Source organism: Dermacentor andersoni, chromosome 1, assembly GCF_023375885.2.
Source record: "Dermacentor andersoni chromosome 1, qqDerAnde1_hic_scaffold, whole genome shotgun sequence".
NCBI lineage: Eukaryota > Metazoa > Arthropoda > Arachnida > Ixodida > Ixodidae > Dermacentor > Dermacentor andersoni.
Genome location: NC_092814.1, coordinates 347533251 through 347557453, shown reverse-complemented (window position 1 = coordinate 347557453; position 24203 = coordinate 347533251). Strand labels below are relative to the sequence as shown.

Genomic DNA, 24203 nt, shown 5'->3' with positions numbered 1-24203 from the left:
GCTTTTTGCGTGCTCCGCAATGAGGATGGCATTTAGCGGACCAAAGAAAGGCTGTCACCACAAAGTGGAGACAGTTTTGGCCGACTTTGTTCGGACACAGAGAGCAGCTGCCCTTCCAGTGACAACAGAAGTGCTCCAAGCGAAAGCTAGGGAACTTTTGAGGGAGCGAGGCCTAACGCCAAAGGATTTCAAAGCCAGCCGGGGCTGGCTTCAGAAATTCATGAAGTGCTTCGGCTTCAGCCTTCGACATCGCACTTCAATCACCCAGAAGCTGCCAAGCAATTTCAAAGAAAAGCTGATAGCTTTTCAGCGCTACGTGCTGCGAAAGAGAGAAGTGGCAGGCTACAACCTTGGGCAAATTGGCAACGCTGACCAGATGGCTGTGTATTTTGATATGCCAGTGGCGTACACTGTGAATGAAAAGGGTGCCAAGGAGGTGAAGGTGCGCTCTGCATGCTACAAGAAGCAGCGCGCAACTGTGATGCTGTGCTGCACAGCTGGACATAAACTTCCTCCTTATATGATATTTCAAAGGAAGACACTGCCTGCTCGAGAAACTTTCCCAAGAAATGTCATGGTGCGGGCAAATGAGAACGGCTGGATGACGGGTGCGATGGTGGAAGAGTAGGTTAAGATTGTGTGGTGATGGTGTCCAGGAGCCCTTTTGACAAAGAACTCGCTCCTTGTCGTCGACTCTTACCGTGGGCATTGACCGACAACGTGAAGGCTGCACTCGCCCAAGCGAACACGGACCTCACTGTAATATCAGGCAGCATGATGGGCTAGTTGCAGCCACTTGTTGTCTGCATCAACAAACCTTTCAAGGATCGTCTGCCGAAATATTACACGGACTGGTTGACTGACGAAGACCACATGCTAACGGCAACGGGCCGCATCAAACGTGCATCGCTATCGCAGCTGGCGGGCTGGGTAGCTGCAGCATGGGACGACATCCCAGTTACTTTGATTGTGCGCGCCTTTAAAAAGTGCAACATATCTAATTCACTTGACGGTACCAAAGATAGTGCACTGTTCGAAGGTGACAGTGACAAGGAACACAGCGACAAGTCTAGCAGCGACGACGATGTTGAATGAGCTCTGCACATTCAGATTTAATAAATGCTGTTTGCATTTTGTGAAGGCTGCCCTTGCTTTTTTTGTTCGGCCTACATTCGAGGTAATATATTTTTTTCTGTTGGCTTCGGACTTTAGGGGGTCGGCTTAGAAACGGGGTCGGCCTAGATTCGAGTAAATACAGTAATCTTATTCTTTTTGTACCTGATCATTTGTTTTGTAAGTATTCGGGAGTAGTATCCGGTGGTCTGTATATGGCGTAAACAATAAAGCTGTGACCCCAAGAGCTTATCTTGATGCACAAACATTCAATCTTAGGGATATCTTCGAAGAGATGGGCAGAAATGCCATTTCTGATCACAATGGCAACACCACCCCCGATGGTGCACCTGTCTTTTCGGAACACTGTATTGGAAGGAGGAAATATATCGTCACTTACTTCATCACGCAGCTAAGTCTCAGTTAAGACAGTAATATGAGGATCAGGCTTCAGTAATAAAATTTCCAGCGCGTCAGTTTTATTTTTAATACTGCAGGCATTAACTTTCATCAGTCTGAGCTGCTTATATGGCTCTTGGGGAGCACGTCAATCCTGTGAGTTTGAGGAATTGTTTAGTTCGTTCGTTGTGCGAGTCCGAAGGGAGCTTTGGGGAATTTGTACGTGTCTCTTTAGGCATTCATCCCAATAAAAAGTATCCCTGCCAATCTTAAGCTTATCATGGATCAACGAAGCTCTTTTTTTAAGCAGCCTGTCTTCTCTACAGCTGTCTCAGAGGAGTTTTCTTTTTTTCAGTGTATAAGGGGTATAATCGTTCTGAATGTAAATGGCAGACCCTTTGAGCTTCTTGCAGTTTGCAAAAATGACCTTCTTTTCATTGTAATCCTGAAGATAAATTATGACTGGTCGGTTTCCTTTGTTTTTTCCTAGCCTATGTAGTCGACCAATAGACTCACATTTCACGCCCAGCTTGCCTTGGAATACTTCCTTGATAATCTTTTCCTTTATCATAGATTCAGTTTCGTCAGCTAACTCCTTTATCCCATAAATAATCACATTGGAACACCTGCTATGGTCCTCCAAACTAGTCAATTTTTTTGGCTGAAAAGTCATAACTTTCTCTAAAGATTTCAGCGTGGTCTCTACTTGACCGGCCTGTACCAGGGTTGCAAAAGAATCAGGGAGTTTAGTTTGCACGTCCTCCAGAGTACGTTGTAAGCTGGCAAGTACACTGTTTATGTTGCATAACTGCACTTTCATTTCAGTTACATCTGTAAGGATAGCTTTTTGGCCTTCAAGCAGTTGGTCATACAGTTCCTTTTGTGTCAGACCAGGATTTGTTTCTATATCACCACAAACAAGTAACTTGCACACTTGTAAACACTCATAAGCAAGCCTAATACACTGTTGGGGGCACGGTAGGACCACAATGCAATGATGGTCACTGCTAATTCTGCTAAATGTCACAGAGGAACCAACCTGCACAACGAAGAGCAGGTGCCTGGTCAGCATTGTTGCAGGGCCGGGTCCGCCGTGTCCCCTGAAGTTCAAGCAGCAGAGCGGTTCTTTTGTAGAAGCGGCTGTCGATGACGTCACGCTGCGCTGACAAAAAGGTGTCGCTGGGAGCTCAGGGCCATCAGAAGCTGACGGCGCAATATGCTCGTTGGTTTGCATGCACTCGCTCCTCTCGACGCTGATACGGTGATCTATGCAGTGCGCGTGGCTTGTCGTAGATAGGGCGGCGGCCCCCAGCAAAACCTGCACAACGAAGAGCAAATGCCTGGTCAGCATCGTTGCAGGGCCAGGTCCGCCATGCCCACTCCGGCAACTGGTCAATTAAGTTTTCCAGGTCTCGAGTAGTGAAATGGGTATGGGGAGGCATGTACAATGAACAGATGGTGTGTGGGGTTCTCCTCCCGTGCTTTTGGGACAAAGGAACAACACCACAGTAGTGCAAACAATCAGAAGGGCATTTATTGCACCTTTCATAGATCAATGCCTGCTAGCCGAGTTGCTATCCCCAAAACATGCCGATGGGCGTGCGACAAATCTAGGAAGTCCGACTCACCGCAACCGGATAGCGAGCGAATATGTTCGCCCCATGCTGGATCCCAACGCCTGGTCGTTCGCGCATACGGTCACGCGAACGGTGGCGCGTTCGAAGGACACCTCGTGAGACGGTCTCACAGAAGCATGGATCGGCGCACGCGCGGAACATCCACGCTGCTTGCCGACCTCGAACCAAAGAGGAAGCGCCTTGTCCTTTCCGCCCCCAACTAACCCCGCCAGCAGGCGGCGTTAGCAGCGCAACACTCACGCCATCTCTCGTACTGCACCTTAACCAGACCGACTGCCGCGGGCATCACGCGGCGAAGCTGGATTGCAGGAGATGGGAGCTTTGTGGGAAAACAACATATCAGGGGACGCGTGAGAGTCACGCATCCCCACAGGTGACAGTCTTAAATGATAAAATGGTGACAGTTACAGCCTCGTATGGAGTATTTAATAGAATGATCCGTATGGGGATGCCACCTTGGACAACAATAGTGACACCTCCTGATAGATGGCTGGAGTGCTCATGGTCCTTTCAAATGACAGTAAAACCTTTAAGAAAATCTGTATTTTTGGGGCCTAAGTTCATTTCTTGATGGCAGAATGCTACTGGCAATAACTTATTTATAATGTTTTTCATGTCACCCAGATTGTGAATTAGGCCTCCGCAATTCCACTGAATGATGAAAGCCATTTTAATGGAATTGAAAAATTTACTTATGTGTGTGAGCTTACAAGTTGTAGATGACATGTATTAAAAAGCTGATTACTCTCATTAAGGGCGGTAATCGTTCAGGCTACCTGTCCTTTTTTTGGTGCAGTTACAAGAAGTTTGTCCTTCTTGGTGCACTCCAAGGAGTACGGATCTTTTGGCGTCAATGACGCCGGGGTTTTCGGGTCGACCTCCATTGCCTTCTCCAAGGTGCTGGATGATCAAGAGCCAGGCGCCGAGACGTGCATCTTGGGCCGTGGAGTTCGGTTCAACTTTGGGCCCTCTGGCACTGCGGTCTGTCAGTTTTCAATGATGATGGAGCAGCACTGGCTGCAGCCACCAAGGGAGCGGATGCAGTTTGTACAGAAATACCAGACGTGTACCTTGTAGACTCCCGAAACCAGTGTGGCGCAGCCCCCTGCCGCGTCACACTGGCATAGCTTACTTAAGTGCCATAGCCTTTTCCTTGCTTCATAGAATGAGATTTTTTCCTTTGCAGTGATTGCAACGATTTCTTTTTCTCTTTTCCAGCAAGGGCAGTTCCGTGAGTAAGCTGGACGATCACCCTTGCAAATGACACATTGTGCAGGAGCATTGCAGTTGTCAGATGGATGGTCGTTGGCACTACACTTCGCGCATGTTTTTTTTTTCCTCTGCAAGATTGTGATGCATGCCCGAACCTCTGGCACTTGAAGCACTGCCTCGCATTTGGTACGTATGGTCAGATGTTGATTTTCAAGTATCCTGCATCAAGTGAACTGGGCAAAGTACTAGAACCAAATGTGAGTATTACATGTTTTGTAGGGATCTGTTGGTTGTTTTGTCGAAGTGTTATTGTTTGTACCTTAAATAAGTTGTGCTCCTTGAATCCCTCAAGGAGCTCTTCATCACTGAGGTTCAAGAAATCTTCTTCTGATATTACTCCTCTGCTTGTGTTGAGCGAGCCATGTGGAGAGATTGTGACATTAATGTCACCGATACTTGTGAGTTCAGCCATCTTTTCGACTTGGTCTTTCGTTGTCAGTTCGAAGAGGTCTCCACTTGCCATCTTTGATGCTTTGTAGCCTGGTCTAATCGTGTTTGATAGGCATTTTGATACTAGGAAATGTGATAGTTTTATGATGGCTGTGTTGCCTTCACTGTGGAGGACTTGGTACTTTGGGAAAGTGTCTTGGTTCACTTTCAAAAGGAACCGGAATGTTGATTCGGTGCGCACTTGTTCTTGAGAGAAATCTTGGAGGTGGGGGGGGGGGGAATGCATTTGCCATGTAAACCCTGGAAAACTTGGTGGCGATGGTAGCCACCTACCACCAAGCCCAACAAGGGGACGCTACTAGGTTGGGATCAATACCCGCAGACACCAGCCATGCATCGCTGCTACAACCTAATATAGTACATCTACCCAAGACTGGATATATTATACACAGTTAACCCTTGCTGCCCGGAAGTTTGGAAGTGATAATAAATGAAGAGAAGACAGGAAAGATTGACAGTGAGAGAAAAAGGCAAAGGTTGGAGAGGAGGACAGGAAACGGCGACTGCAGATTTCCTCCAGGTGGGTCAGTCTGGAGGTGCTGTCTACGTGAAGCAGAGGTCAAAGAGGTGTGTCGCCTCTGCCGGGAGGCCTTGAGGGCCTGAACACCTGGCATTGGCTCAACCCCCAGGATCCCCCCTTCCCCAGACACGGCTAAGCCATGCACGGTTACATGCAGGAGAGTCCAACCTTCGTGTGCTCGGGTAAGTGGTGTCGCAGCACAACAAACGCCTACTTACGCAGACGCCCCTGCGGGGGCCTTAACAGAGCTTTCACTCGTATAACTAGGTTCAAGCTACGTTGAACCTCAGCCACTTTTTCATGCACTGTTTTAAAATGTTGCAAAAATATTCAGCAGCTTATATGTAGGTTACAACCATGCAACTGCAATTGTGCATCTGTGCAACAATGTAATCCACTTTTTTACATGTCTCACAGCATGATGTTTTGCTTTTATGCAAAGAAATGCTGCTTGATTGAACTTTATCGTTCATGGTATTAAAAGTAAAAACACACTGAGATAGGCAGCAATGCCATCTTTGCACTAGTGCCTTATGAGCAAGACATTCTACTGGCTCTGCATACCTCTCCCGCTAAGTATCAGTTCAATATAGAGAGTCAAGTACATAGAAAATATGAAATCACAAAGTGGGTTTGAGATAAATGGTTATTGATAGGTACCCTCCCCCACAAAGTTTGCTAATCTAGTTGAACTCATTTTACAGGTCAGCAACTAGTGATGTGTAATGTAGCAGCAAAACTTGGGACACTAATAGAAATTCCAAGCCAAAGTCTTTTAGTGATGCAAACTTTTTTTAGGGTGTTGCTAAACTGAGAAAGAAGTGGCTAAAATTGTCGCCAAAACTGTTGAGTGAGTCATATATTGTCAGTGTTTTTGGAATGCTATAATATAGGCTAACAAGGCGTAACATGACTACCAAAAGCAGGCGAGGAAAAAAGTGTGAATTTACAAATAGGGTGTAGTGGACTAACTTTACTAATGTATTTAAAATAATGCATCATAATTAGTGGGGTTTTATGGCGCAAGGGCCATGGAAGGCCAAAGAGCACAAGACAATTGTATAATGTATTCGATGTAGAGGTCAATGTCAAGTGGCATACAGTAGCCGACCAATTTTTAGGACTCCAAAAATTCGGACGATGGATATCCCGGACTTCATAAATGCACCATCAGGGTTCCCATAGAGCTAATGCATTTACGTGACCGATTTTTCAAACATAAAACCAGAAGTTCGATTTTCCGGACAAAATTTGAAGCGATGGACCAGCGCTATGAGTCAGAGAAGACACCATATTGAAACCTGAGCCACCTGACTAGCTTCGGATCGGACGTGAAGTGGCTTGGATCGGTATACTAGTAATTTTAATGACAAGTATAAGTGGCATCCAAATCTATGTGGAAACGGTGGTACCTGCTGTAAGAAACGCTGATCTTAAAGGCCATGCTTTTGCCTATAGCCTGCAGTGGAAGCCATCTTGAGAGCCGGAAACCGGTCATGTGCGGCCAGTTTTGGACACCACTTATGAACGCCAGGTGATGCTCACGTTAACCACCATCATCATCAGTTTTGCCTAGGTGTCGTAGGTGGTGTCGCGCACGTTTAAGTTCAGCAGTTGTCCGCTGGCTTTTATCCAGTACGTCATCATCATCATCATCACCACCACCATCATGCCTATTTTATGACCACTGCAGGACAAAGGCCTCTCCCTGCGATCTCCAATTACCCCTGACCTGCGCCAACCGATTTCAACTAACACCCGCAAATTTCCTAATTTCGTCGCACCACCTAGTCTTCTGCCGTCCTCTACTGCGCTTCCCTTCTCTTGGTAACCATTCTGTCCCCCTAATGGTCCAATGGTTATCTAAGCTGCACATTACATGACCTGCACAGCGCCATTTCTTCCTCTTAATGTCAATTAGAATATTGTCTATACCCGTTTGCTCTCTGATCCAAACCGCTCTCTTTCTGTCTCTTAAAGTTATGCCTAGCATTCTTCGTTCCATCACTCCTTGCACGGTCCTTAACTTGTTCTCAAGCTTCTTCTCCAAGTTCTCAAGCGTCAGTCTTCAAGTCTCTGCCCCATATGTCAGCTCAGGTAAAATGCACTGACTGTACACCTTCCTTTTCAATGATAACGTAAGCTTCCAGTCAGGAGCTGGCAATGTCTGCCATATGCGATCCAACCCATTTTTATTCTGTGGATTTCCAGTACAGTGCAATTGAAATCATTGCCTGCCGTCACTAGCCGCCGTACACCATATCATCGCAACGACGACGTGTTTTCGACGCCATGGCCCCTGCTCTACACCCTCCTCCACCGAATGTGTCGAAGAAGCATGGGAAATATTCGACCATGACACTGGACAAGAAGGCCGCTATCATCAGGCTTATCAAGCAAGGATAGACCCAAGTCGGCATCACAAAGGAGTTTAATATCTTCAAACAGACCTTGTCTGATTACGTGAAAAACAAAAGAAAAGATCTTGTCTGCAGTCGACCAGTCGCACTGAAAAACTACAAGAAATGACCGGAAAGGACAACATCCAAAGCTTGAAGAGGCCTTGCAGCTGTGGTTGAAAGGAATCCTAGCAAGGAACCTCCCCATTTTGGGCAACATGCTCAAACAGAAAGCAGAGATGCTTGCTTTAAAAATAGGCATTCAGGATAGTTCACCGATGGGTGGATCCGTGGGTTTAAGAAAAGGCACGGAGTCTCTTTCAAGAAAGTTTGTGGGGAGAGCGGTGCCGTGGATCAATCTACTGCCACGGATTACCGGACGAGTAAGTTGAAGGCTCTGCTACAAGAGTATGCTCCTGCAAACATTTTTAATTGTGACGAGATCCTTCAAAATGCTGCCGGACCACTCACTTTCCATTACTCATGAGGCCTGCGCTGGTGGGATGCATAGTAAGGAGAGGGTAACTGTCATGGTCGGGGCGAATGCAGTTGGTAGAGAAGCTGCCCCTTCTAGTGATAGGGAAGGCGAAAAACCCGTGTTGCTTTAAGGATGCGAAGAACCTGCCTATGTGGTACAGCAGCAATACAAAGGCCTGGATTACACAAAGCTTATTCGAAGATTATGTCCGCTGTCTGGATCAGATGTTTGGGCACCAGAAGAGGCAATTGGTAATAGTTGTAGACAACTGCAGGGCACACGGCGCCGTAAACAACCTGCAAGCAATTCGGCTTTAATTCTTGCCGCCGAATACAACGAGTGTGCTCAAACCGATAAACCAAGGGGTCATTAAAAACCTCAAGGTACACCACTCACAAATCTTGGTGGCGGATGTGGAACATCCTTTCTGCCGCAGGCGTCGCGAGAACGTGATCTTTTTTGGGTGAAGGCAACGGGTCGATAAACCTCCACATGCTACCTGAAGGCATGAATGTTACCAGATTCGAGACCCACGTTATGTTTTAAACGAGAAGAAACGGGGGTTAACCAAGAGGCTGATTTTTATTAGTCAAATCATAAGAAGCCAACAAACACTGAAACCAAGGACAACATAAGGGAAATTACTTGTGCTTAATAAATGAAATAAAGAAACAATAAATTAATGGAAATGAAAGTGGATGAAAAAACAACTTGCCGCAGGTGGGGAACGATACCACAACCTTCACATTTCGCGAAGCTAAACAATCCGTTGGCTAACACTCCCAGGGTTCTACTAGGAAACATAAATACCCAAGAAAGTGGATGGGGAAATGGCGCCGTGGTAGCTCAATTGGTAGAGCATCGCACGCGAAATGCGAAGGTTGTGGGATCGTTCCCCACCTGCGGCAGATTGTTTCTTCCTCCACTTTCATTTCCATTAATTTATCGTTTCTTTATTTTATTTATTAAGCAGAAGTAATTTCCCCTATGTTGTCCTTGGTGTCAGTGTTTGTTGGCTTCTAATTATATGACCAATAAAACATCGGGCCCCTCGGTAACCTCCTTTCTTCTCGTTTAAAGAAGTGAAGTTCTAAAATATGTGATTATCAGAAGCACCACTGCCTCATCAGAGCCCTTCGAGAGTAAGGGCCTGGAGGCGTGCACTGCACCAAACGCTACCATCGCAACAGCGGCTTCTCAAGAGAAGTCGTGGTGTGAATTTTGGGGGCTGATAATGTGTAGCAAGCGGACCTTACATTTTACGTGAGCGAAAGACCAGTTGTGAAATGCTAGCATTTACTAGGGTACCATCAGTTCAGTTCTTGTGTTTTCTGTAGAGAAAATTTTGCAAGGCTGTGGAGGTCACTATACATTCTTGCTTTCACGCCTGAAAGGTGGACCCCTCAAGCTTGTCAAATAGGTTGCAAGAATAACGAACAGCACTTTTTGTGACTAGTCCCTCGGTTGGTCTGGTTTAATGTCTGGCGAACAGCCGCTCACATATTCCATCTCAACAAAAACCCACCCATCTACAAGTACCATTGAAAAAGTAAATGACATGGACAGGCTTAGGCATTGGTAACTTGCATGAAATTTGGTGCTGCTTGGTCAGATGGTCACATACCAGTCACATCAACAATGTTCATAATGCCACTGATCTTGCAGCAGCTGAAATGAAATCTGGAAAAGCTAAGCTGGAAGGTGATTTTACTAGCTATTACTTGGAAAAGAATAGCAGAGAGGTGCCACAATTGACTGGCGAATGTTGGTTGGAGAATGATGATGCTGAGATGACAGGCAAAAATGAAACACATGGTGTGTATCTTTCATTCAGGTGTTCTAAGAGAATTACACAATGTGAACACCATTACCTTAACCTAGTAGACACCATCAAATGTAATAAAGGCAGTTTCACCTGGCCCTTTCTGATGGGAAGTTGGGAATATCCCGACATGAGACAGACAGTGACAAATTGCATGCATGACACACATTCATAATTCAAGAACTAAAGCTTAATAACACCAAAACAAGATAACTCTAGACAAACAACACAAAACATCCAGAGTTAAGCGTTCGTAATGCACATGCATTACGAACACTTAAGAGTTAACTATAGAATATATGCAGTTCTATTCATCCTGAAAATCCTCACCGATGAGATGTTGGCGCTGATGTGTTGCTATAGCAGAACTGCCATGGCACAAGGCTGTTCTGGTTGTCAGGTGGCTCTCGTTGTGCAGGACAAAGCCAGATGAGTGGTTGGCAGCCATAAAACAGGGCAGGGGCAGGTGTGTGAGTGGTCGCTATAGCACAGGACGGTGCCCGGCGAGTGGTGACAGGTTGAAACCCTTACTGGCCTCTGTTACAGGATGGGGCCGGGACTGGCAGTGGGTACCAGGCTAGGTATCACAACGCACCATTGCAGTGCTCCGTGAGGATGACATGGTAATGTGCTGATGGCAGATCTACTCTCTGGGCCAGGTCCTGTACGCCACCCGCTGGTGCCTCCAGACCACCAGCTGCAAACACATCCACTCTAGCTGAAAGACAGGTAACGCATTGCATTGCCACCTCACCCCATTCTCTTCTTCATGTGCTTCTGCACCATAACTGTTTCCCTCTTTTGCTGCATGCCTTACTAGACACTTCTTTTTTCTCAAACTCTTCCTTGATTATTTTTTTTTCCTCGACACGTCTCCCACAGCTGATCTTGTTTACACATGTTACATAATATATTAGAAAAGTCATCCTTTGCCAATAGCATTTTCTGCTATTTTTCTAAAGCGTTTGATAAGGTGTGTCACAAGCTTTTTACTGTATAAACTAACTCTTCTTAACCATGATTATAAGCTTGCTAATTCGACCGAATGCTTTCTAAGTGATCTGTCCCAATTTGTCAGCACTAATCATTATAATTCTCCTTTCTCTAATGTGACCTTAAGTGTACCACAGGGTTCAGTGCTGCGTCCCCTTTTATTCATCATATACATTAACAACCTTCCTCCCGCAATTTCATCCAATGTTAACCTCTTTGGTGATGATTGCGTAATTTTTCATAAAATAAATGACAATAATGACATCAAATTGTTACAGGCTGATTTTAACACTGTAGATAATTGGCATAACAATTGGCTAATGGAGCTTAATAATGGTGCTAAGGGGTACCTTGTACAACACGTACTTCGCCTACATATTACCTAAATAACAGTACTTTTGGATCTGATAACTCTTGCAAATATCTTGGCATTCACATAACAACTAACCTCACTTGGAATGTCATAATAATTACATAATTAACATTGCCAATAGTGTTGCAGCTGATAGTGTTGCCCGCAGTGGGACAACACTACCATGAAAAGCACGGGCAGCAGGGAGCAAATGGTTTGTGTGCCTCTTGCTTCAGTGCATCTGCAAAACTCAAGATTGCACAACCGCCAGCACTAAATGTGTGGGAAGACAGCACACAATCCCACACCATGTCAGCTTGCCGAGTGTTTGTACATGTGGCAGATTACCTCTAAAACAGGGTGCGAAAGCAGCACGTGTGCTGAGCCACGCTGATAGCCATGTACAGCCACGGCCATGCTAGAAAAGGAGACACGCGCCAACTTACTCCCTCCCTCCCCCTCCACCTTCACACTTGATTGCATTACCGCAAGCTCCTTCCCCTGCCCCCCTTTCTCCTTTGCTCATGTGGAAAGACAGCGCTCATTAAGCCACTATCCTTCTCGGCTCACCCTTGCACGTTTTCACTTGCACCTAAAACCTACAGCACGTGGGGCACGATATGATGTTATTGCTGAAGTTATTGCGCTCGCACATGATGCTGCTCTGCTTTGGTGGTCACTCTCAGTCGCACAATTTGTGACGTGCTTTTGTGAGTCACCGCATGTAATTCAATAATTTGGTTATCTGCATCCGTGGAAGTTTCCATTTATTGTCTCAGTATTTTTTCGCAGCAGCAGTGAAATTTCGTTATATTGAAATCATGTATAAGCACACTTTGTTATACTGAGGTTCAAAAATACATGTTCTAAGGACAATAAGTTATACAAAATTAAATACTTTTTTAAACCGAGAATTTCGTTATATCGAGGTTTAACTATGCCATGAAGATGCTAGATGCTCAGGGAATTGAAAAGGTGCCAAGAAATGTGCACTGACGGAAAGAAGGGTACCATGGAAATTTATAAAATTATCACACATATATCATGTGCAATAGGCAGATTTGAGTGTTTCTGCATCTGGATGTTAAAGAAGGGAGACTGAGGGAGGATTTGAAAACACTATGCTTGTTATCGTAGTTGGAAGAGATAAATCTGGCTCCTCAATTTTGCATTGATTCCAGAGGTAACTACGGCAAGGATTCCAAATTGCTGCTGTATATGCAAGTTTTCTCCGAACAAATCTTTCATAAGCCAAGGGAAGGGACAATGACTAATTTCTTTTGATGAAGCCAAGTGGCCCGAGATATGTTTTGTGAGCAGGTTAGTTTGTTGGTAATAAGAACGCCAAAACAATAGTACAGGAAAGCCTCATTAATTGTGCCCTTGTTAATTTGCAAAATCGAACTCATCCTCTGGTAACAGCAGGCATCAAATCAAACTCCTTAATTCAGACATGTTTGGCTGCACACCGTTTGATTCACACAACTTTCAGAGCTTGGTGAGCACAGAATGCTGCAAATGTGCTGCCAGACTATAGTGTGAAGGATGTCTGCAGGATGTATAACACATCTCTAGGATATCCATGTTCTAGTAGTGGGCGTCCATAGGATATCCACTGGAGATCATTGCAGTCTCTGGGGTGGGCCTATCCAAAGTATAGCCATAATTGTCACTTCTAGTCTAAAAGCATACACCCCAGACATTGCAAAGACATACTGAACTAGTCCATAGGATGTGAAATTAGAATGTTTCATACCACTTGGATAGTCCTAAAGCATCAACTGATCCTACCCAAATCCAATTTTCTATTCAAATTACACACAACATTCTTAGGACTAGGATCCAGGATCTTTTCAGAGCCATTATAGTATGTGTTCAGGGTGTGCCTGCCCTTCATCTTCATTTAAATGAGCAATGACCTTAGTTACATATCAGCACATGACCACGCAACTATTCAAATTGAAGTTGTCACGACTGCCCTATTGTCTAAACAGTATCAGGTACATGTTGAAATGTCATGACACACACATTCTTCTAAGGGACTGACAAAAGACTACATATAAAATTTATTGTAAAGTCACCAAAGTACATAATGCTTAATCTTTCTGTAACGTGCAAGAAATTCAATATTTGTCATACAAGAGGTATGTAAGAATATGCATTATTATAGGCGATTAATACATCATAAACACCACAAAATATAACTCAATCAATACAAATTACTAGTTATAACAGCTCAGTAAAGATGACTGAAGAAGTCAATGTGAAAATATTACCTTTAAGCATGAAAACACTAAAGAAGTGCTTGTTGCATGATGGCATTCTCTAAAAGTACCCGAGGCATAGCTTTCTGTACAAGTGTCTGCATAGATGCAAGTGCTATGGTATAGCAAAAGTGTAGACAATGGTACAGATGAGTATGGGCTGCATAGTATACTCCAGTGTAAACAGCAAATACTGCAGATTGTCATGCTGCACTTAGAGAGAGAGAGAAAAAGCAAGGATAGGAAAGGCAGGGAGGTCAACCAGAAGAACATCCGGTTTGCTACCCTACAATGGGGGTGGGGGAAAGGAGAATAGAAAGAGGAAAAGGGTAGAAAGTGAGCACTGAGTGCGTGTGGGCAGGACACTATGCACAGGGACACTACAAACGGTCTCGTAAGCCGGTGCACTTCAAGTATTGCACTAATGCACAATTCGCTTTTCGTGCCAATGACGGGTGTGGCCACGGTCCAAGTATCTTTGACTCGTTGAACGGTCTTAAGTCCAGTCGGAGTAAAGTTTCCCGCAGAGAGAGGCGTTGTACATCGTAGCGGGGGCAGGTACACAATGAGTGCTCGATGGTCTCCTCGCACCCACAGGAATCGCACATCGGGCTCTCGGCCATTCCCAAACGATAAGAGTAGGAGTTCGTGAACGCTACTCCCAGCCACAAGCGGTACAGCAAGGTTGCTTCACCGCAGGAAAGGCTAGATGGCAGTTGTAGCCGTAGCGTGGGGTCCAGTTTATATAATCGGCAATTGTAGGCACTTTAACTCCAGAGATCTCGCGATTTTTTGCGTGCATGTAGGCGAAGTTCCCTGGCAGTGTCCGACCTTGCCAAAGGTATTGAACGCGTCTGGGTATCTTCGTGAACAGACCGGGCAGCCTTGTCAGCTAGGTTGTTGCCGACGATGCCACAGTGAGCAGGAATCCATTGAAATATGATGGTGTGCCCTCTTTCCAGAGCATGGTGGTGCGCTTCCCTGATGTCAGATGTCATCTGCTCGTAAGTTCTGTGACGTAATGCAGACTTGATGCTGTGAAGGGCTGCCTTAGAGTCACAAAATACGACCCCTTTCTCTGTTGGCTCTTTGCTGACGTACATCATAGCGGCATGGAGAGCTGTAAGCTCTGCCGATGTCGATGTAGTCGTATGCGACAATTTGAATTTAACTGTAACCTTCTTGGCTGGGACGACGAATGCGGCAGTTGAGCTGGTACGGGAGGTCGAACCATCGGTATATATATGTATGTGGTCCTGATCCGTCTGGTGCAGTAATAGGAGCGTAAGTTGCTTCAGAGCCGGTGATGGATGATCTGACATTTTTGTAATTCCAGGAATAGCAAAATTCACTTGAGGCTGCCGTAGGCACCACAGGGGAGATGAAGGCTTCGTCGCCGGTGTAAAATATGATGGTATGCACTCTTCATGAGCGTTAATCACTCTTGAAAAGGTCGCTTGAGGTCTCTCTGCTGGTAGGGAGGCCAAATGATGGTCGGGGAACCTTGAAAGATGGCGAATGTGCGCTCTGAGAGAGAGTCGACAGCTACGTGTGTCTGGATCATATGGTCCCCAGCGATGGCAATTGTTGCGGCTGTTGACGTGCACCGAGGCAGCCCTAAACACGTGCGTAGGGCTTGACCTTGTATGCTCTCCAAAGCGCGAAAGTTCGTCTTGCATGCATTTGACAACACTGGTAGACTGTAACGTAGAAGTCCAAGAAACAGTACCCTGTAGAGCTGCATCATAGAACGGACTGGTGTACCCCAGTTTATCCCGCAGAGAAATTTAAAGACCTGAGCAATGGCAACTAATTTCTTCTTTAGATAGATGCAGTGGGGGCTCCACGAGAGGTTGCGGTCAATGATTACACCCAGAAAGCGATGTGTCTTAGCATAGGATACAGCTTGACCATTGATTGAAACAGGATACGATGTCATTTGTTAGCGCGTAAAGCCAACCAATGCGCACTTTTCAGTAGACACGCTGAGGCCTTGTTCTCGGAGATAAGATGCCGTCATGGTTGCCGCCCGCTGAAGCCTGGCTCGTGCCTGAGGGCGAGTCACCGCAGAAGCCCAGATGCAAATGTCGTCGGCGTATATTGAGACGTGAACTGACTGCGGTAGGTACTCCGCTAGTCCTACCAAGACGAGGTTGAACAAAATAGGGCTCAACACTCCACCCTGCGGCACACCACGGCAGGTGTAATGTTCCAAAGTTGGGCCGTCTTCAGTCTGTAAGAAAAAGCACCTCTCAGTCAAATAGTCCCGAATCCATTGATACATCCGGCCACCAACTCCAACAGCCTCAAGTGAGTTCAGTATGGCCTCATGGGCGACGTTGTCGTATGCTCCTTTTATATCTAGAAAAAGTGCCACTGATAGGCGCTTGAGGCTTTATTGATTTTGGACCCAGGTTACGATGTCAATGACGTTGTCAATGGATGAGCGACCTCGACGAAAGCCTGTTGGCGTTCGGATAGATGTTGAATCGCTCTAAGTACCATTCCAAGCGAGCAAGAATCATTCTTTCCATCACATTACTGATGCAGCTCGAAAGCGCAATTGGACGATATGATGAGAGCTCAAGCGGAGACTTTCCAGGTTTCAGAATGGGGATCAAGTGGCTCGTTTTCCATTGTCTAGGAATGGCGCCGTTCTGCCAAGACTCATTGTAGTAGCTGAGCAGCTCATCACGTGCGTCATGTCCAAGGTGGCATAGGGCAGCATACGTGATGCCATCAGGTCCTGGTGACGATGAACGGCTGCAGGCCGCCAACGCAGCATCGAGCTCTTTGAGTGAAAAGAGCACGTTCATTTCTGGTACACGTGCCTCAGGGATGTCATGCAATGCTGCGTCAGTAATGATGGCCACGGACCCAGCAACCCGTGCACAGAACTCTTCAGCCACTTGAAGTTCCGAGCGGAGTTGGTAGAGGGCCAGAGCAGCAAAGGGCTTCCTTTGATGCGGAGATGAGCGAAGGCCCCTAACCGTTCGCCATATGTACGAGAGCGATTTTCGGGGATCAAGCGACTGACAGAAAGTTTTCCATCGCTTGTCTTCCAATTTATCCATACGATGCTGGACTTTCTTCTGTATGCGCCGTGAAGTCCTCAGATCCAAGACGCACTTCGTACGCCGATACCTCCTCTCCGCCTGTCGGCGTGCCGCACGCAGCCTCTCCAGTTCCATATCCAAGTCTGTTCGCCTTGCTGACCTTGTGAGCGAGCAGATGGATGTTTTCAAGGCCTCTGCGATTGCATCTTCGATAGTGTGTGGAAGGCCTTCCTGACATGCGTCATCCATATCCTTCTTAAACTTTGTCCAATCAACTGTACGCAAGACAGTAGAGGAACATTTCTCAACTCCTCTAATCTTTATGTATGTTGGAATATGGTCGCTTCCATGCGTTTCAATGTACGTAAACCAGTGGATGCTCGAGGCAAAGCGCCGTGACACCAAAGTCAAGTCCAAGCAGCTGCTATAGGTCGTGCCTCGCAAAAACGTAGGGCTGCCGTCATTCACACAGCACAAATCATGGTTGGCAGCAAAGGAGGCGAGACTCCTGCTTTTGGAATCAATCTCAGTGCTTCCCCATAGCTGGTGATGCGCGTTGAAGTCACCTGTGATAACCCAGGGGCCATTGTTCATCAGTAATATTTTCTTGAGTCGTTCGCCGTCAAAATGACCCGCAGGGGATATGTAGGCTCCAATTAGTGTAAATGACACATCCTTCTTTTGGATATTCAGGCAGACATATTGGTTGTTGTCGTGAGGCTTTACCACATTAGCGACATATGTAAAGTCCGTGCGGATGTAGATGATTACTTTCGTGCTCGCACCGCATGTGGACGAGACGAAAGATGCGTAACCGGACAGTCTGAGTGGAGTTGGTGTATTTGGTTCGCAAATGACCAGTATGGGAAAGCTTAGAGTAATGAACAAAAATCCACATGTCACAAAACCTGCAAAACCTACATCAGAAACGGTGCAATATCTCGATAGCCACACACCAATGGAATGCCTCAGCCTGCTTTTTACGTTTATCGCACCCACTAGATCTAAACAATTAAACATGCTGATGCTTAATAAAGATTCTGAGTTTGGAAGTTGTTGTTTGGTTGTATTTGTTTTTTTTATCATTGCATGGTTTTTATGTGTGCATTTTGCAATTTTTTTTGTTTTTTTTTAACTTGTGCTTGTCTGCCAGGGCTCTTGAATAGCCTTCAGTGTTTACTATTTGAGAAATTATTTAAAAATAAGCAACAGTAAAATCTGACCGTAACAAAATTGAAGGGAGAGCTGAAATTATTTTTGCGACCACTGTTTCATTATAGCTGGTGTCTGCCCTTATGCAAGCAGATGCATACAGAAAAACAAAAAAGCAATTTCCACTTGTGATCAAATAATGAGCACTGCATGAAATCAAAGGCCTGCAGTGCTCTGCCAGCGTGCTCTGAAAACTTGGATAAGCTGAATGATTGCTGAGAACATGCTTCACAATCCGAAGCCAATACTGTAGCCATCAAGTGGGTGAAGAACAAAGAAGAAAACATGACCTGTTTAATACCATTGCAACGGTGCAGCCAAGTTTCAGTTGATGGCAGCCACTTTTCGTTTAAGCAGTTTTAAGTCTTTTAGAAATGGGCATCAGCCACTAAAAAATATGGGCAAAAAAAATCCCCCCCCCCCCCCACACACTATGTATCGAAAATAGTACTTCCCCAGATATGAAGATGCTAGCCATAACTGCACCTGGCTACTGGGTAGTTTCTTTATGCAACAGGTAGGCATGGAGAAAAAAAGAACAGTGTTGCAGTAACCAAGCCTTGGCATTTATTAGCCAGTAATAAAGAAATGCTATAAATAAAGATATAACAGTGGCACTTGCCTACTTCATGGGGGAGGTTGGTGTTTATTCCAACTGAGACCAATGCCCAACATATTACATTAAGATGCAAAGCAGCAAGCTACTTGAATGCGCATGCACAAATATCAAGTGTAGCCTGTAAGCCACACTTGACACTGTAAGCCTTTACTTACACTGTAAGCCTATACACTTTACTGTAAGCCATGTGCACCGCTGTTTGCACCTCACTATGGGGTAATGGTCTACAACACTCAACTAAGGTGCAGGATGTTGTGCGAATAGAACACAAGAAAGCTCAGGAGCTTGCAGCACCTGTCGACTGAGTAACACGACCGGTTTCGGCGTGTTGCCAACCGACCGAAAACATGCAAAAATTTTAAACTGACAAACACACGAACTTCTATAATTGTTGTACAGCATTAAATTTGTTTAATTGGCGTTAGATCAGAAAATTCTTAAGCAGCCGGAAAGTGCGTGGCATACTTAAAGGGACACTAAAGGGAAAAAATGACTTCTTCTGCATCAGTAAATTACTGTTCTACAACACCAAAAACACCACTCTTACAACAATAAGACGTTTGGTAAGCCAGAAAAAGCGCAAGAACGAAATACGGGTGGCGACGCCTACTTGTGTTCCCGCACCTGGGGGCTGTGACGTCATGGATTTTGATGGCATCTTCTCGGGCCTACTAATTGTAAATAGCGGTACAGATTGACTACATTGTGTTCTAAAGGAGCCAAATATTAAACATGGCAAGTTTCGGGAACCTTCATTCAGCCAACGCGGCCCAAATGCGAAAACACACTTTGGAATCCCTGACGTCACGCTGACGTACCGGCGCTGTGGTTTCCGCGCGAAATTCAAATACTGATACTTGGACCTTCATTTTGTCATCGAATAATCAAACTATTTTCTTGAAATGACTGCCTGCAGGGTCCTCAAAGAATGCTCCATTAGTCTAAACTGATTTATTGTTTCCCTTTAGTGTCCCTTTAAGGTGCTGTGCATAGCAAATGCAAGCATTCAGCGGGACCTGGTGACAGTGGGGGGCACCTGGGCAGTAAAGGGCAACTACAAATCCAATTCTACACCAAGCATAGTTGTCCCATGCCTATGTTCACAGCCTACACAAGTTAGCACAAGGGCTTTGCAAAGATGGCACAGCCCAGTAATCGTCATTTCACAAGATTTTTCGGTGTTTATGGGCAGTTGACGTTGCTCAGTCCACCGATGACATGTGTTAAGGTAAGCCTGAAGAGAGGCTAGTCAGAGGAGCTATGGATGGGCTGAAGGAGCATAATGTCATCAGCATAGAGAAACGGCATGGAGTCAAGGTTTTGTGTGATGCTGTCAATGTACATGGATGAAAAGCATTGGGCTGAAGACACTACCTTGGGGTACACCTGTGAGGACGGCTACACAAGGTAATGTTGTGCCCCGGTAGACAATACATTGTGTGCGGTTGCTGAGCAATGATAATTTCCAGGAGAGTACGATTCCAGAGATACCCTTCGATTCAATGCTGCTTAACAGGGCAAGGTGCAGAAGGAAGTCACAGGCTCGAGACAGGTCCAGCTGAATAAGCTCGCACGGAGTGCCTTGATTGAGATGGGTACTTGCTACATGCGCAAGGGTGCCAAGAGCAGCTTCGCAACTGTGATTGCCATGAAAGCTGTGTTGAGCCGGGGTGAGAAGATTAGGTGCATCAAGGCCAAAGTGTTGTCGATGCGACGGTATAACGATAGGAGGTTTGCAATGTGCACCGTGGTCATTATGCACAGGCGTGATGTAAGCAAGCCTCCATGCAACAGGAAACATACCCGAGTCCAGAATTTTTTAGAACAGGAAGCACAGGAAATGGGCCATTGACGGAGCTGCGGAATTGAAGATAAGCAGGTGGATGCCATTGGAAATGCAGCTTTGAAAAGGTTGAATGTGTGACACTGGTTCTAAGACATCTTCAACTGTTATTTGTAGGATTGGAATCTTAGGGAGACACAGATTCAGCAGGTATGGGAGGGTTGTTGGTAAATTGGGAGGTAAAGGAAGGCGGTGCTGTGCTTGTTGCCCATATTGAGGAGAAATGGTCGCTGAATGCTTCAGCGATGAAAGCTCGCGAAGACGTTGTGTCATAATTGATAAATAAGCAAGGACACTGAGTCTCCTACCACTGGGAGTTTATGTGTGCCCAAAATAGCTTCAGCTGCTTAACTGCTGTGTTAGTAAAATCGGCGATGAAGTGTTGGTGGGCAATGCGGATTTGCTTCTTGACATTCCGCTGTAGGTGTTTAGCAGCTAGCAGGCAATTTCAGCAGTGGCTTTTCATTGCGTGACGGGGCATTGCGGGGGCATGGCGCTACATATTCAAGTACCATGAGTGGAACATGTATGTTCTGTCGCAGATCTAAAAGTCGCACGGATGTTATCAAAGAGGCAGAACTTTCTTCCAGTTATGCAAAAGGTTCCCAGACATTTTGAGCAATAGTCTTGCCGACCACAAAAGCAAGGAAAAAGTGTGGTGGACACGCAAGAGGTACAGAAGTACAGTCAGCGAAGTGTGCGAACAGATTGATTTGCCCCTGCTTGCAACCTGTCATGCATAATTTGGAAAAATAATTGGATGCTCATTAATACTCATTCACTAATACTTTTACATGCTATGTACTCACTCACACTCGTCGATACTCACATTCCTATATATGCTCGTGAACACTCACCCATGTTTACAGTCGCTTTCATTCACACTTACCAGCAACCACTCGTGCTCACACTCACATCCAGTCCCACTCACCGGCACTCACTCATCAATGTACGCGCGTCCACTCACACTAGCAGACAGTCGGTCAATCCATACTCACGTCCACTCAACCTCACCATCGCTGACTCAAGTTAACTGGTACTCACTCCAGTTCATACTCGATGGCACTCGCTCCTGTTCACACCCACGTCCACTCACATAAACGCTCCACCTCACCTCTTTGACAGAGGGTGGTACAACATATTATTGTCTTGCTTTAGCGCAACTCAGTTTGAGTATGAAAGAAAGCACAGACAGATGACAGATGAGCGCGGCAAGGTTGTAGAAGTCACGGGGTGCTTTTAATGCGAAAGCATAATAATTAAATATGCCCCGTTCCGCAACAATCCAGTGTTGTATTCGGCGGCGTGACCGCATGATGGTACCGAAAATGGCCAACAGCAAAGAGTAAAAATACAAAAAAATACTGGGATTCATGTCAAATTTTCAGGAAGGTTCCTGTAAACGTAAATCCCATTCAATCAACCCATTCAATTCAATCGAGCCCGGGCCTCTGCGGTGCGAGATGAGCATGTCTCCCTGATGCCACACTGGCTCCACAGTTCTGAATGACTAAATGTGTGCCTGGTACGTGCGCCATTGCACATGTCACGTCACGGCGCAGCCAATGGGTAGCACCACGTCATGAGTGCATAAATTGAGTGTATAAAATGAAGCATTAATGTCCAACTGAACGCCACTGAGCGGTCTTTCGAATTATGAACTCCTCGGGGGCAAGCGAGCGCATTGAGACGCTTGGTGCGATTTTATTAGGCCTTACCAAGGCACAGTTAAAACACAGGTGAGAGCTTGCGCAGACGAGGAACGTGCAGAAAAAAAAAAAAAATAAACATTTTACCAAAAGAACTATAATGCTTTTGCATTCCCACACGCAAGCAGTCTTAAGTGGATCTGCCAAATTTTTCCATGTGCATACAAGCAAGACGGCATGAAGACGGCGTGTCCAGTGCGCTTTGTTTGGCTTGACTCAGCTCGTTAGCCAACACATCGATAAGTACATTATGAACCGCAGTGCTCGTGCCTTCTAGAAGGGGTGCGATCTTATAAAGGTTCAGAAAGAGAAATGTCGCTTGTTCTCATTTGATTGGTCAGAATTGTGCTTTCGTCAGCAAAAGTGCCATTCTGACCAATGACGATCCGACAACGGATGTATGATAGCGACTGTCTAATGGTGACGACACGGCAAGGACAGAATAATCACGATCGAATGACAATATAGTTACGATAGAATGACGAAGACTGAGGTTGATGGAACGACGAAGGCGTTACGACAACGGCGGCATGACGACAATGGGATGACCTTATTCATGGGATGACAATGACAAAACGACAGCGTGACGACGACAGCATGGCGACGACTGTGTGAAGACGATGGTGCGATGACCACGGCATAACGAGTCACATGACAAAAATTAGGCAGAGACACTTAAGACTGTTTACATGTGGGAATGAGAAACTTCTTTTTCTGCGTGTCCCTTGTTTGCGCAAGCTCTCGCCTGCATTTTAAGTGCGCCTCGGTAAGACCAAATGAAACGCCCCAAGCGTCTCAACGCCAGGAGTTCGTACCTCGAAGGACCGCTCAGCGGCATTCAATTGGAAATTTTTTTTTTCGTTGCTGGGTGCTTTGTTCGTCGCGGCGATAGATTGTATTTTTTACAAGCACTGCTCCAGGAGTGTAGTTGTAACCGGCAAACGGAGGCCCCAGGTGAGCACCTTATAACGCTGTCTAAATGTACGTCGGATGTATGCACCTGCTTTGGTTCCGTTTCGCTAGCTTCGCGGCTCCTGCCTACAGATCGTTGCACATGTTTTTGCAGAAGGGCGTTTATTTAACTCAAGGGCTTTTGAAAAGTCACGGAGAGCAGCATACAAAATGCCTGGCACGAGCGAAGATACGGCCACTACTACTCCCCCAGGAACATAAGTGATGTTATTGAAGGTAGTGCGCCGTAAGGCGCGAGAAAGCCTGTCAGACGTGCACCCAGCAACGAAAAAAGCACTCCGCGACTTCTACAACACCAGTCAGAACTTTACCCACCTTCGTTACGTAAAAAGAAACCAAAGTGACAAATAAACAAACAGCACTCACCAGTTCCTCTAGGTTCAGATTTCATGCTGATGGAGGGCATCTGATGTCCAACACGGTCTTCAGCTGCCGAAAATACAGAACAGCTGTACAGAAGTCTCCCATGTGCGACGAAACTTTTCTGCCTTCTTGCCTGGCGAAAAAGCGCGGGCGCGTGGTGTTCTGGCTTGACTAGAGTTGGCTGGTTCGAAGCATGGCGGCTAGACGTTATTTGGCACCTCATGAACATTCATTTTCGTTATGCGTTTCAGAAACAGAAAAATATTTCGCGCTTACCGTTGCTCCGTTTAAGAATGACGTGTGGCGCAAGGTTAAAATGAACAGAAGCAATAAAATTGCATTTCGTAGTCCACATTGTATTTGTCTGGTTTTCAAACATTCAGTTGCTTAGCAGTTGACCAGGCGACGAAACAATTGGCCTTCGCTTACCGTCATTATGTAAAACAAATGCCCGTTTGCCTACATTTAGTCCTCTCACCGCAAGTGGTGTCCAAAACAGCACGAATATGACGTCCCCTCGTCGCTTCCATCGTTTGCTGTACAGCAAAGCATGACCTTGGAGATTTGTTTCCACTACTCACAGGGGGATGTGCACGTCACGAGTGCAGTTTCTAAATAAGGCTAACTCTAACCATGAGGGGCACAGACGATGCGAATTCGCATTTTTAAAGCGAAGCTTTCTTTGCTTCCTATTTCGACTTTTCCACTGCTGCTGCTGCTGTCCGGCGCG

At 45.8% G+C, this 24203-nt stretch overlaps 1 long non-coding RNA gene across 1 annotated transcript in view; it reads right to left on the bottom strand.

The window, feature by feature from the left end:
* The window catches only part of LOC126516522 (uncharacterized), a 28267-nt gene extending 4624 nt beyond the window's left edge, over nt 1–23643 (bottom strand). Inside the window, exons 1-3 of the long non-coding RNA XR_007596068.3 lie at nt 23477–23643; nt 10421–10787; nt 2552–2830 (exon numbers count right to left, since the gene is read on the bottom strand). This is a non-coding gene — a long non-coding RNA (uncharacterized lncRNA). The remainder of the gene's footprint in view (nt 1–2551; nt 2831–10420; nt 10788–23476) is intronic.
* Nucleotides 23644–24203: the final 560 nt, after the last annotated feature.